The following is a 14,487-nucleotide window of genomic DNA, read 5'->3' as shown; positions in this document are numbered from 1 at the left end:
AAATTCTACATATTAATAAATTTACTTGCATATAAATTATACTTTTTGCACCATATATTCTCAAAGATTTGTAAAAATTATTTATATTTAACAATTTCACAGAGGTACATGTATACATATCACTCAGTAGTTCACAGACAAATGTGCAAATAGATAAATTACCTCATCAGAACAAGAGCCCTGCTGGGTCAGACCAATGGCCTATCTAATGAAACATCCTTTTTCTCATAGCAACCAAAAAAACTGCTCTTGGAAGGCCTGCAAGCTGAGGACAAAGCTTCCCCCACAGTTATCCCACCCTGAACAACAAATGATATGGAGGTCCCATTTAGCAAAGGAATTCTCAGCTATCCTGATGATGACCAGTCATTATCAGATATAGTTAATCTGGGAGATTTATCATTGAGACTTCCTGCTTCTTTTAAAGTTCAAAGCAGTGTTCAGTTCAAAACTGCTATTGAGCAGCAGAAGAAAAAATACAGCAACTCTACAGTTTACTTGTATGTAAAGGAGCAAATAGCAACTTGGGAAGGGAGGATCTAAATCAGGGAAATAGCGCAGTAGGAAAAGTTTAACTTTCCCCAGCCTGCATTCCCAACCAGATTTGACACACTCTTCCACTTGCTTTGAACATTAAAGATATATGATATCCTAATCCAAGAGTGTTGGATACCATGAGTACAGAGTACTCATGAAATAGATCTTTCCTCACTTTTCCTTTCCACTGCAGCCACAAGGTCCCTGAAAAGCTGATTATCAGTGCTGAAGGAGCCTTATGAATAATATGTCAGATGGCACAGAAGGCTGCAGTAAGGAGTGGGTGAGGATTTTACCCACCTTCCATTGGTGGAAGAAACGTGGAAGAGCAAGCTCTTTGTTAATGCAAAGGGGAGGATGCAATTTCATCCAATTTTGCCTTTTTACAGCAGACTTCTGGCATTTCTTCACAAGGCATTAGCCTTTTGAAGTTCCTTGGAGAAGTTAAAGGTAAGGAAAGATCCACCTCTGCAAGTATCTTCTGCTCAGATGCTCTATCCCAAATCACCCACACCCAGTTGGCCACAAGTCTACTATTTGGAAAAGAAATTTATAAGGATATATCACAAAAAACCAGATGTGCAACTATCTTGATCTCAGGGTACCTCAAGATCATTTTTTAATTTAGAAATTACTAAAATGATTTCATAAAGGATTTCTTCCATCACAATATTTTTCATACTTCCGTACAAAAAAATTCAATAAAAAGCATTTCTCAGCTTTTCTAGGCACCTTCATTAATTGCTTTATAGTTAGGAAGCATTTTCTGATATTCAGCCTAATTCTACATTGCTACAACTTTAATTCATTGCTTCCTTTTCTCTCTACAGTAACTATGGTAACATTAATGTGTCACTCCTCTGTATTCTCCCTCTTCAGCTTCTGGAAAGAAATTAAACACCCCAAACAAGTTTTTCAGTCATTCTCATTCTTATCTCAGTTTCTCTTTTTCAGAGCGGCTCCAGGTGGACTGCAAGAGCAACTGCAGCAAATACCATGCCATAAGCTGCAAAACTCTACAATGCAAAATTATTTCTGTTAAGTGAAGGAAGCTACTTCCATGTTATCATTTCTTAGCTATGATGAACCAGTGTTTGTAGCCCAATTGTACAGGTATAACAAGAAAAGGCCTTTCTCAGTGAGAAAGGCAACAGACAGATGGACAGACAGACAGATTTTATCACATAACTACAGGTGCTTTCCCTACTTCCCTTAAGGCAATAGTGTAGTGAAACTGACTAGAGCAATGGACTAGAACCGCTCTGTTTCACTCAATACAGCTCTAAAAGGAAATTTTAAAAAACAAAAGTAAATATCCTCTGAACAATGTTGGTTATTGGTAAAAGAAAGACGCAGACCTGCACTGGTGCAGCTGTGTGAGTGTATCTTCTGTTCTTTTTTTTCTATTTAAATTATTTTTAAAGAAAAGTTTACAAAAGGGAATTACAAAGCATTGTACCAAAGATATAACATAAAACATTTTAAAATACAGAAGGACAGATACCATTCTTCATTTTATTTTTCCATTCCATTAAAATCACTTCTCAGTAAACCTGTCTGACTGTGGATTAATACCTCCAAGGCTTCTACACTGGTATGTTAATTTAGACACACAAGATCTACTTTCTAGATTCTCAAAATTCAATCATTTGTGGAAGGTACTTCTTGTGATTTCCATCCAAAGGCAACATATCATTTTGCACCAGTTAATAAGCTAATTATTAATTCTCTATCTATAGCATACATGCAGCATTTAAAAACAATATAGCAGCATAACTATAAGTTCAGACAGAAAATTAAATCCAGTAAGGTCAAAAATAAGATTCTGTCCGGGAACAGCCTTGGCCCACTCACCACTCCCCGGACGGGCAGCTGCCAACAGCACTTACCAGTCAGCGGAGCTCCACCACTGCCTGAGGCAACAGCTGAGCCGAGGGAACCAGCTGGACAGCGGCCGGGGCAGAGAGAACAAGCAGCTCACGGACAGAGAGGCAGGCAGCACCGCAGCTCAGCGGGGGCACGAGGGCAAGGGGTTCTCTGCGGTGTGACCCTGGCAAGTATCCCCGGGCCCTTTACGGTCAAGACTGCCACCCTGGAAGCTGGGAGGGCGGCTGGTGGTCTGGGAAGCCGCAGCTCCACTGCGCACGTCCGACAGGTGGCTTCCCTGGCATTGGGCCCACCCCGCCCAGCCCGGAACGCTGGTGGCCGCACCCAGGGTAAACCCGCCCTCTGAGGCCAGCCAGGGAATGACGATTCACCCAGGGCTGAGATGGCCCAGGCGACCCCTCAAAGGGGGAAAGAGCAGGGGCGGGCACCTACCAAGAGAAAGGGTGGGGGTTGAGCCAAAGCACGTGGCCACTCCTGGCCCAGGTGCTGGGCATCACCTTGAGAGTGGGAGTTGAGGCAGGGCTGGTGTTATGAGTGTCATTAATGAGTTCCTGCAGTTCTTTTTCTACGAAATGACCCTTGCTTATGGATGTGGGAAAACCACTCATCAGCTACCTCCCAGTTGGTTGACAAGGTTGCCCTAGTTGACAGGGCCAGAAATGACAGCCAAGGTTTCCTTGGGTAGGGAGGAATGGTGCCTCTTTTGGGGGCACTTTTGATCCTCTGATCTTTTCATGCTGTGAATGGCAGCCATTGCAATCTTTGCACAATCTGTGCTGATTGCACCAGTGTTATTACAGAAACGGTGGAGAGGGAGGCTTCTAACTCTCCTTCAAAGAGAAAGGCATTTCTACCCTCACAGTTTTCCATTTTAGAGCAGCTGGGAAACACTCTCTGTAATGCTGTCAGATTTAGAGGAAATGGCCACAACAACCAATAAGCTCTGATGAAAAAATCTTTCCTTGAAGTTTCTTTGTGTAGATATATTAAATAAGAGTAGATTAGTAAAGGAATTGAAGAAAGGCACAAGGATATGAATCTAGAATTAGAAGTAAGTTGAAAGGGAAAGAAAAAACAAATAGATGAGCCTATTCTAAACTGCTCTCCCTGTCAAGGCAGGAAAAGAACTGAGATGGGGGACTCGCACTAAGGAGATAGGAAGTGGAAAGATTGTGTTCCTGCCTCCCTAACTGCATGGTGGGAATCACCCACCAAGATGTCTTCCATCTCAGAGGGAGAATATGGATGTGCATACATACAAACTCTCTCATTTCAGTTATTTATGATTACTTATATTTTAGTGCAATATATTATGAAAATTATTTCTAAAATGACCATTTAAATAATGTTCTAGTCACCTTGTCATAAGAATAAAGACACAGGACAAAAGAGCTAAAGGAATTAGTTTCAGAGATCTACTTGCGGTTGTAACAGCCAATGTGAGGCATGGGGTACAGAAAGGACACTACTCAAGTCTGTGAGACAAAATTGCCACAATTTTATTGATGACAGCCATTACAGCATTATCACACAAATAACGGGACAGGTTCCAAATCAAACTACTCTCCAAGGGGAAACCCAGGAACCTCACACTAACAGTAGTAAGAAAATTATCAAAAAGCTTTAATCACAGTAACAGACTCATTCTATAAATATTTCATAAAGATCATAATACAGATTCAAATAGTACAATAAATATACATCTCCCAAAATACTAATAAACAGCCAATGCAATATATAGGCGCGGCTAAGTTCCATCCACTTTGGGAAATTCAAACGGGAAAGGACCCAAGACCCGTGTACGTCCTGCCGTTGTAGACGAAGAAATAACAAGTTCAAAGTGAATAACGAGTTCTGGGCAGCTGTAATTGCTGCGAAGATATCACAAACGGCTGAATCCACGTTGTGCACACCGGAGCTCACAATGGGGTCTCCTGATAGGTGGTAACAATGGCAAAGCGGCTGAAGCAATGTAATGCAGACTGGAGCCCCCAGCGGGGTCTCCCGGTAGATGGCATCGAGCCCGCCAGCTACAATTGCTCGTTTCGGAAACCCTTCTTCTCGGCCTATAGCAGTCAAAATCTCCTAATGGGTCAGACCATACCGACACTTTCCCTCTGCAATTAACACTAATTCCAAGCACTAATTCCAAGACCTGCCCAAAATGGTCCGGATCAGCCAGGACCAGGCTACTGCCACATAGGAGAGTACTCTCCCACAGGGCATAAGCCCAAACCTGGCTGTTTAGGGCCCGATCGGGGTGGTTCTGAGCCAAAATGGGGCCAAAATGGGCCAGGAACTGCCTGGATCGGCCTGGAAAAACAGTGTTTTACTCACCTGTAAATGTTGTTCGTCGAGTATCTTCTGTGCAGACACACACTGGGACTGTGCACGCGCAGGCCAGCCGCGGAGAGATTTCTCTAGCTTTAAAAGTCTGTAAGGGGGCACTCCGCCTCCACTGCACACACACAGGAATTCCCGCGGAAACACGGGTAGAGAGGCTGAGCGCCCCCACTTCCCTCAATTCTCCTGAACCACCGGAGGTATGATATAATACAAGCAAAGACACTCACAGCAGGGCAGGAGGGAGGGAATGTGTGTCTGCACAGAAGATACTCGACGAACAACAGTTACAGGTGAGTGAAACACTGTTTTTTGTCATTGTCCTTCTGTGCAGCCCCACATTGGGAGTATAGTAAGCTACCCACCAATGGAGGAGAGTGTGAGTGGATCAGCCAAAAAGGAATGCAGGGCAGCTGTTTCCACTGCTGACTCCCCTCTGGCTTTTGTGTCAATACAGTAGCACTTTACGAAGGTGTCAGCTGAGGACCATGTGGCAGCGTGACAGATGTCTCAAGAGGGAATCCTTGGAGAAGTGCTTCAGACAAGGCTTGCGCCCTAGTCAAGTGTGCTTTGATCACCCTGGGGCAAGGGAACTTTGTCGTCTTGTAGCAAAAACTAGTAGCTGCCACTATCCAACTGGTTAAGTTTGGAAAAAACTCTTACAATGTCCTAAGTAACAAACAAAAAGGGTTATGTATTTGTGAAAACCCTTTGTTTTGTTTAAGTGAAAACACAAAAGACCTTTCCACATCCAACTTGTGTAAGGAAAATTCTGCTTCCGGAGCAGCATTGGAAAATACAGGTAAAGCAAACCTTTTGATGTAGGCGAACTCTAGACACACCTTGGGGAGTAATACGAGGCTGGTATGCAAGACCACGTCTTTTGAGAAAAATTGAGTAAGGTGAAAGTCCACCTGAAAGACCATGAGTTCTGCCACTCATCCAACCGAAGCCATATCAAACAGAAGCACGACATTCCAACATAATAAGGAAGGAAAATATTAAAGATATTCTTGAGAAACCTGTTTAGAAATGTGGAAGGAGAAAAGATCGTATAGTCGTCAACCTCCACATGAAAAGCCAATATAGCACCTAAGTGCACCTAAAAGGAAGAGTGTTTGTTTTGCTCATTTGAAGTAATAACAATATTCAGAAATAAATGCCAATGGGCAAAAGAAGGGTCAAAATCCTTTGGATTCTAACCATGTCATGAAACAATTCCACTTGTGATGTATTGTCGAAGGCTTTCACGGCCGGAGAACAATGGTTGTTGTGGGTTTTCCGGGCTGTATTGCCGTGGTCTTGGCATTGTAGTTCCTGACGTTTCGCCAGCAGCTGTGGCTGGCATCTTCAGAGGTGTAGCACCAAAAGACAGAGATCTCTCAGTGTCACAGGGACACTGAGAGATCTCTGTCTTTTGGTGCTACACCTCTGAAGATGCCAGCCACAGCTGCTGGCGAAACGTCAGGAACTACAATGCCAAGACCACGGCAATACAGCCCGGAAAACCCACAACAACCATAATTCCACTTGTGACTATAAGAGGTATGTGTGGAGCAATTGTGGGAATTTGGAATAATTTGGGTCACCTCTTTGGAAAAAAAGAGGATCTGGCAGGTTCAGCAATCACACGGTTGGTTTCAGGGTTGCCACATTTTAGAACTATATTTGACCCTTGTGTAGAGGGCATGGCACTAGCAGAAGTAGAGGCATTAATCCTGGGACACAGTACTTAGAATGGAAAAAAACATATCTGGCCTGGCCAAAAGGGGTTAGAAGGATACAGCGATCACAGAAATACTGAGATCTGCAAAGTGCCCTGTTATGAGGAGTGAAGCTGAAAAAACATAAGAGAATGCTTTGGTTCAAGGCATTTGGGAGACAGCCTCTAGTGAAAAGTGTCAGGGAGCAACAGCATCTAGCCTTGTGCTGAACCATGTTGTACAAAGGGTCACAGTAGGGAATCCTCACTGTTGAAAAGAAATAGACAGGATGTACTTGGCAATTGATTGTCCAGTCGTGGCAAGTGTGAAAACCATGTTGGGTGTGTCTGCTCTGTTGAGCTTCACACCTAGTAAATGCTTGGCCTGTGGCAGAATATGGAGTCGTATAACCAATTCCCACAGAGCTGTAGTCTCAGTACAGAGAAATCAGATAATATAGAACTGTGATGTTGTCTGTTTTAATCTTAACCCTGATATTGCTCACTGCAAAAGATGCAAGGGAAAAAAGATTGCTTTGAGTTTCGATACATTAATGATCTCTTGGGTGATCAGGTACCCTGAATCAAAGAAGAATCACACTGAGCACCCCAGCCCAAAGCTGAAGCGTCAGTGGCTATAGAAATGCTGGTGCAGGCCTTCCCAATGGGCGTCCTTAGAGTGAGGCTCATTATAATAACTATCTGAGTACAGATCTGAATACAGACAATTTCATATGTAGATGAGTAATCATTGGATTATAGTGACATAAGAAAAACCCAATTTTGCAACAACCTCATTCAGAGGTAGTAGAGGCCATGATACCAATAGTGTCTGAATTAAGAAAGCAGACAAGCCAATGCCTGCAGCCTTCATATCTAAACATTAGGAAGGATGGCCTGCCATATGGGGGAATCAAGTTTAGCCCCAATGAAGTGAATAGTTTTACTGGGATAAGGATAGATTGTTCCCAATTAACCAGCAGTTCCCAGTTAGAGATGGTATTATGGGCGACATGAATATGGTCATCAAATAGCGATGCAGATTCCTGTAATAGGAGCCAATCATCCAAGGAGGGGCATCCAAAAACAGCCCTTGGACAAGAAGGGTGCAACTCCCAGTGCCTTACACTTGGTAAATACACAAGGTGCAGAAGCCAGGCTGAAGGGAGGTATATGTGTATTAAAACATTCATCTCCACATTTAGAATGACAATAGCCCCTGCAACTGGGGTATATAGAGATGCAGAAATATCTTGCAAGAAAACTTTACCAAACTTATTCAGACCTGAATAAGGTGGACCTGAAAACTTTGATCTGTCATTTCTACCAAGAACACTGAAGGAGAGAATAAACAGAAATTCTGCAAATGGCACCCTCAGCCAACAAACCAATAAGAGCCTTCTGGAGAGCAGGAGAACAGCATTCTGCACCGGAGGAGCATAGACAATGGTGGTTATTCAAGAAATATAAGTGATAACCTTGTCTAGCTATGGGCACGAACCGCATTACGAACCTCAAAACCCCATGAAAATGGCGATCACGCGATCGTGACCCAGCGGTTCATGATCGGCCACGGCCAGCGAACCAGCAGTCGGGAGAGGCCTGGTTTGGGGCGTTCGGGCGCGGTTTGGGAAGTCAGACACTCAGGCGCCAGCAATCTATTCCCCTGGCAACGGAGCCAGGGGAATGCCTGAGCTCTGTCTGCCCTCCTTCTGTCACCCTGGAAACCCGAATGGAAGCCCAGCTTTCCTTGATCAGCAGGGCTTCCATCCAACCATGGAGCTGCAAAGCAGTCACAAGTTGGGAGAAGACAGCCAGGGGAGGGAGGGGGAAGGGGGTGTTCTGTAGCCATGGGCACGCCATTCTCATCCCTGCAAACCCTGATAGGCAGCTCTGGCGGCCAAACACAAACCTCCTGTGTTGCTGAATGGGACCCATGCTTATAAATAGCCATGGTCTCCCAGGCTGGGTTTCACTTTCTGCGAGCAGTGGAGTGGGACAGAGCTCTTGCGTGCCACTTGCTAGCCTTTGGGGAGAGAGACTGAGAGGACAATTGAGCTTGGCTTTGGGTGATAGGGATCTATCTCCTCTGGATCCAGGGCTGCTGCCTGGCTCTGGGGCCAAGCTCAGTGGGCACCTTGGCTGAGGGCTCACATTGATTGTTGATCAGGGCCTGATCTGTTCAGGTCTGTGGGAGTGGTGGGCTAGGGCTCTAGACCCTCCCTCCCACTGGTGCCAGGGCTGCTGCCAGGCCCTGGGGCCAAGCTCGGTGGGTTCCTCGGCTGAGGGATCACATTGATTATTAATCAGTCCCTGATCTGTTCAGGTCTGTGGGAGCGGTGGGCTAGGGCTCTAGTCCCTCCTTCCCTCTGGTACCAGGGCTGCTGCCAGGCCCTGGGGCCAACCTCGGTGGGTACCTCGGCTGAGGGCTCACATTATTATTAATCAGTGCCTGATCTGTTCAGGTCTGTGGGAGCAGTGGGCTAGGGCTCTAGTCCCTCCCTCCCTCTGATGCCAGGGCTGTTGCCAGGCCCTGGGGCCAAGCTCGGTGGGTACCTCGGCTGAGGGCTCACATTATTATTAATCAGTGCCTGATCTGGTCAGGTCTGTGGGAGCGGTGGGCTATGGCTCTTGTCCCTCCCTCCCTCTGGTGCCAGGGCTGCTGCCAGGCCCTGGGGCCAAGCTCAGTGGGTACCTCGGCTGAGGGCTCACATTGATTATTAATCAGTGCCTGATCTGTTCAGGTCTGTGGGAGCGGTGGGCTGGGGCTCTAGTCCCTCCCTCCCTCTGGTGCCAGGGCTGCTGCCAGGCCCTGGGGCCAAGCTCGGTGGGTAACTCAGCTGAGGGCTCACATTATTATTGATCAGAGCCTGATCTGGTCAGGTCTGTGGGAGTGGTGGGCTAGGGCTCTAGTCCCTCCCTCCCTCTGGTGCCAGGGCTGCTGCCAGGCCCTGGGGCCAAGCTCAGTGGTACCTCAGCTGAGGGCTCACATTGATTATTATTAATCAGTGCCTGATCTGTTCAGGTCTGTGGGAGCAGTGGGCTAGGGCTCTAGTGCCTCCTTCCCTCTGGTACCAGGGCTGCTGCCAGGCCCTGGGGCCAAGCTCGGTGGGTACCTCGGCTGAGGGCTCACATTATTATTAATCAGTGCCTGATCTGGTCAGGTCTGTGGGAGCGGTGGGCTATGGCTCTTGTCCCTCCCTCCCTCCCTCTGGTGCCAGGGCTGCTGCCAGGCCCTGGGGCCAAGCTCGGTGGGTACCTCGGCTGAGGGCTCACATTGATTATTAATCAGTGCCTGATCTGTTCAGGTCTGTGGGAGTGGTGCCAGGTGCCAGGGCTGCCAGGTGCCAGTGGTGCCTGGTGCCAGGGCTGCTGCCAGGCCCTGGGGCCAAGCTCGGTGGGTAACTCAGCTGAGGGCTCACATTATTGATGTATTGTCGAAGGCTTTCACGGCCGGAGAACGATGGTTGTTGTGGGTTTTCCGGGCTGTATTGCCATGGTCTTGGCATTGTAGTTCCTGACGTTTCGCCAGCAGCTGTGGCTGGCATCTTCAGAGGTGTAACACCAAAAGACAGAGATCTCTCAGTGTCACAGTGTGACACTGTGACACTGAGAGATCTCTGTCTTTTGGTGCTACACCTCTGAAGATGCCAGCCACAGCTGCTGGCGAAACGTCAGGAACTACAATGCCAAGACCACGGCAATACAGCCCGGAAAACCCACAACAACCATCGCTCACATTATTATTGATCAGAGCCTGATCTGGTCAGGTCTGTGGGAGTAGTGGGCTAGGGCTCTAGTTCCTCCCTCCCTCTGGTGCCAGGGCTGGGTACCTCGGCTGAGGGCTCACATTATTATCGATCAGAGCCTGATCGGGTCAGGTCTGTGGGAGTGGTGGGCTAGGGCTCTAGTCCCCTCCTCCCTCTGGTGCCAGGGCTGGGTACCTCGGCTGAGGGCTCACATTATTATTAATCAGTGCCTGATCTGTTCAGGTCTGTGGGAGCAGTGGGCTAGGGCTCTAGTCCCTCCCTCCCTCTGATGCCAGGGCTGTTGCCAGGCCCTGGGGCCAAGCTCGGTGGGTACCTCGGCTGAGGGCTCACATTATTATTAATCAGTGCCTGATCTGGTCAGGTCTGTGGGAGCGGTGGGCTATGGCTCTTGTCCCTCCCTCCCTCTGGTGCCAGGGCTGCTGCCAGGCCCTGGGGCCAAGCTCAGTGGGTACCTCGGCTGAGGGCTCACATTGATTATTAATCAGTGCCTGATCTGTTCAGGTCTGTGGGAGCGGTGGGCTGGGGCTCTAGTCCCTCCCTCCCTCTGGTGCCAGGGCTGCTGCCAGGCCCTGGGGCCAAGCTCGGTGGGTAACTCAGCTGAGGGCTCACATTATTATTGATCAGAGCCTGATCTGGTCAGGTCTGTGGGAGTGGTGGGCTAGGGCTCTAGTCCCTCCCTCCCTCTGGTGCCAGGGCTGCTGCCAGGCCCTGGGGCCAAGCTCAGTGGTACCTCAGCTGAGGGCTCACATTGATTATTATTAATCAGTGCCTGATCTGTTCAGGTCTGTGGGAGCAGTGGGCTAGGGCTCTAGTGCCTCCTTCCCTCTGGTACCAGGGCTGCTGCCAGGCCCTGGGGCCAAGCTCGGTGGGTACCTCGGCTGAGGGCTCACATTATTATTAATCAGTGCCTGATCTGGTCAGGTCTGTGGGAGCGGTGGGCTATGGCTCTTGTCCCTCCCTCCCTCTGGTGCCAGGGCTGCTGCCAGGCCCTGGGGCCAAGCTCGGTGGGTACCTCGGCTGAGGGCTCACATTGATTATTAATCAGTGCCTGATCTGTTCAGGTCTGTGGGAGTGGTGCCAGGTGCCAGGGCTGCCAGGTGCCAGTGGTGCCTGGTGCCAGGGCTGCTGCCAGGCCCTGGGGCCAAGCTCGGTGGGTAACTCAGCTGAGGGCTCACATTATTGATGTATTGTCGAAGGCTTTCACGGCCGGAGAACGATGGTTGTTGTGGGTTTTCCGGGCTGTATTGCCATGGTCTTGGCATTGTAGTTCCTGACGTTTCGCCAGCAGCTGTGGCTGGCATCTTCAGAGGTGTAACACCAAAAGACAGAGATCTCTCAGTGTCACAGTGTGACACTGTGACACTGAGAGATCTCTGTCTTTTGGTGCTACACCTCTGAAGATGCCAGCCACAGCTGCTGGCGAAACGTCAGGAACTACAATGCCAAGACCACGGCAATACAGCCCGGAAAACCCACAACAACCATCGCTCACATTATTATTGATCAGAGCCTGATCTGGTCAGGTCTGTGGGAGTAGTGGGCTAGGGCTCTAGTTCCTCCCTCCCTCTGGTGCCAGGGCTGGGTACCTCGGCTGAGGGCTCACATTATTATCGATCAGAGCCTGATCGGGTCAGGTCTGTGGGAGTGGTGGGCTAGGGCTCTAGTCCCCTCCTCCCTCTGGTGCCAGGGCTGGGTACCTCGGCTGAGGGCTCACATTATTATTGATCAGAGCCTGATCGGGTCAGGACTGTGGGAGTGGTGGGCTAGGGCTCTAGTCCCTCTCTCCCTTTGGTGCCAGGGCTGCTGCCAGGCCCTGGGGCCAAGCTTTGTGGGCACCTCGGCTGAGGGCTCTCAGTGTCATCTCCTTCTCCTCAGTGGTTGTTTGCTGGCACTATGAGGCTCCGGGTGGGGGACAAGAGTGGTCGAGGGGGGAAGTGCAGAGATTGTCCCGGTTGCAGCACAGGAAGCAGTGCTTTGCAGGGCTCTGGAGCTGCAGAGACTCCCCCAAAATCACCAGTTGAGGCTGTGGAGGAGGCCGAAGAGGTCTTGCCGGCAGTGGAAGAGGAACTCCTAAAAGTTTTTGGGGAGGAGGAGGCCGAGGGATCCTTGAGGAATGGTTTGGGTTCGAGGAAACCTTCAGCCCGTCCCCATCCCAAACTATTGGTGGTGCTGTCCCTGCCTGCAGTCCACCCACCACTCCGTCTTCCGTTGCCAGCACCGTGGCACAGCCAGCAGCAACCCTTCGTCCTCCCTCCCCTGGAACCGTAAGTGGGCCACAGTTCAACCTCAATGTTTGGAGGCACTTTCGGGCCCTTTCTAATGACCCCCTTGTGGTGCGGTGCTGTGTGTGTGAGGGCCTGGTGCGCAGGGGCAACGACCCGCAGCACCTGTCATCTTCTGCCCTGACTCGGCACCTCAAGAGGCACCACCTGAGCCTTTGTTCTCTGTCCTCGAGCAGCGAAACATCCGTCGGCGGGAGACTGAGTGCCGCCAGCTCATCTGATCTGAGATCAGTGGGAGGGTCTCCAGAATTCACCCTGAGAACAAAGCCTTGCCCCGAGGGTGCGGCTGGTGGGAGCGGAAGGCTCAGGCAGTCCTCCCAGGGGGAAGTTGTTCCATCAGGGTTGGGGGTGGTGCCGCTGAAAAGGGTGAGGTCAAGGGCTCAGGAGGCGGGCGTTCGTGTGGTGGCGCAGGCGATCACCCAGCAAGGCTTCTTTTATCAGTCGTGCGGTCCTCTTTGGCCTGGCGGGCGGGCACATGGGGGGTGCCGCGGGCAAGCAGCCAGCCCCCCCCTAAAGGGGAGGTAGCTCATCACCACCTCCTCGTACCTGCCAGGACCGGCGGCTGCCATCATCACCCTCCTTCCAGCCTGCGCCGGGAATACCAGCACACTCCACTTTGGCCTGGCGGTTGCAGGGGATCTTTCCATTTACCCCCCACATGACAGGTCCTGTCCCTCCCATCGTTTCTGGCAAAGCAGGAAGGTGGGTACTGTCGACTGCTGCCGCACTGTTCCTCAGTGTGGCCCTCAGGTGAGGACCCGTGGTTGCTGAGGGATCTTCCCCCCCTCCCCCTCCTCATGTTGACATGTCCTCTCTCTCCCATCCTTTCCGGCAAGGCAGGAAGGTGGGTACTGTCGGCTGCTGTTGCAATTTCCCTTAGTGGGACCCTCAGGTGAGGACATGTCATGTCCTATCCCACCCACACTGGGAATACCAGCGTGCTCCACTTTGGTCTGGCGGGCGGGCATATGGGGGGTGCCACCGGCGAATGGCCAGACCCCCCCTGAGGGGAGGTGGCTCATTGCCACCTCCCCGTGCCCGCCAGGACCGGCGGCCGCCATCAAAACCTACCTTCTGTACACTGGGCCAACATCAACCGGTGGCTCTAATCGTATCGAGTGGGAGTTTCCTGGGGGTCTTGGATTGGAGAGGGTATAACTCCAAGATCCCTTTTGCAATCTTGTCCAAACGTGGGTGATGGCTGTAGGAGAGCTTGCAAAACACTCTCCAGGAATATGGGCTCTCTAAGTGCAACGGGGGCCATTATGCGCCCCCCGAACCGGTTCGGCAATGGAAAATGTTTGTTGCGGTTCGTGACTTCGGGATCGTCGTCAGCACCAAACCACGAACCGCAGAGTCGTTAAATTTTTTTGGTTCGTGCCCATGTCTAATCACAAGTGACATAGGTCCAACATTTAAGGAATAAAACGAAGAACTCTAAAATTTTTAACTGGGCTACTTACATGGAGGCTTCTGACAATTCAATGCTACTCTGGCAGTTAAGTTTTCAAGTGTGTATGACTAGTGTTGTGCCTCAATATGTCATGACCTAGGGCACTGTGCAGGCACCACAAGCAGACAGAGACTATCTGGCTGGAACAGCAGTCCAAGATGTGATGGTGTTCTGCTGTAAGATGTACAACAGGTATGATGAAGACTAGACATTTAAAGAACTAAACAGTTTGATAGCAGATTGCCTAAAGGACTGTCTGCTGCCATATGAGCCTTCCCATTTGCTAATATCATATTTGGAAACCCTGCACCATGTACTCCCATTTTTTAAAGCAAGGTGGTTTGCCGCAAGGTAGCTAGCCTTCTTAGATGTGTTTGTGGAACAGCCACCCCATGCATCTGGCAGTGTTTCTTGTAATTTAGAGACAGACTATTTCTCCCAAACATTTTGTTCACTTGTTGGCAGAAAAGTTTTGTAATGGAATTGCAACTGACAGACAGCAGAGCAAGATCA

General features: G+C 49.6%; 1 protein-coding gene across 24 annotated transcripts in view; it reads right to left on the bottom strand.

The window, feature by feature from the left end:
- Window positions 1-14,487, bottom strand: part of RIMS2 (regulating synaptic membrane exocytosis 2) — a 624,467-nt gene that overhangs the window by 571,051 nt on the left and 38,929 nt on the right. The window lies entirely within an intron of this gene.

This window comes from Eublepharis macularius, chromosome 7 (genome assembly GCF_028583425.1).
Source record: "Eublepharis macularius isolate TG4126 chromosome 7, MPM_Emac_v1.0, whole genome shotgun sequence".
Taxonomy (NCBI): domain Eukaryota; kingdom Metazoa; phylum Chordata; class Lepidosauria; order Squamata; family Eublepharidae; genus Eublepharis; species Eublepharis macularius.
The sequence above is the reverse complement of the archived record's forward strand: the minus strand, read 5'-3'. Positions and strand labels throughout refer to the sequence as shown.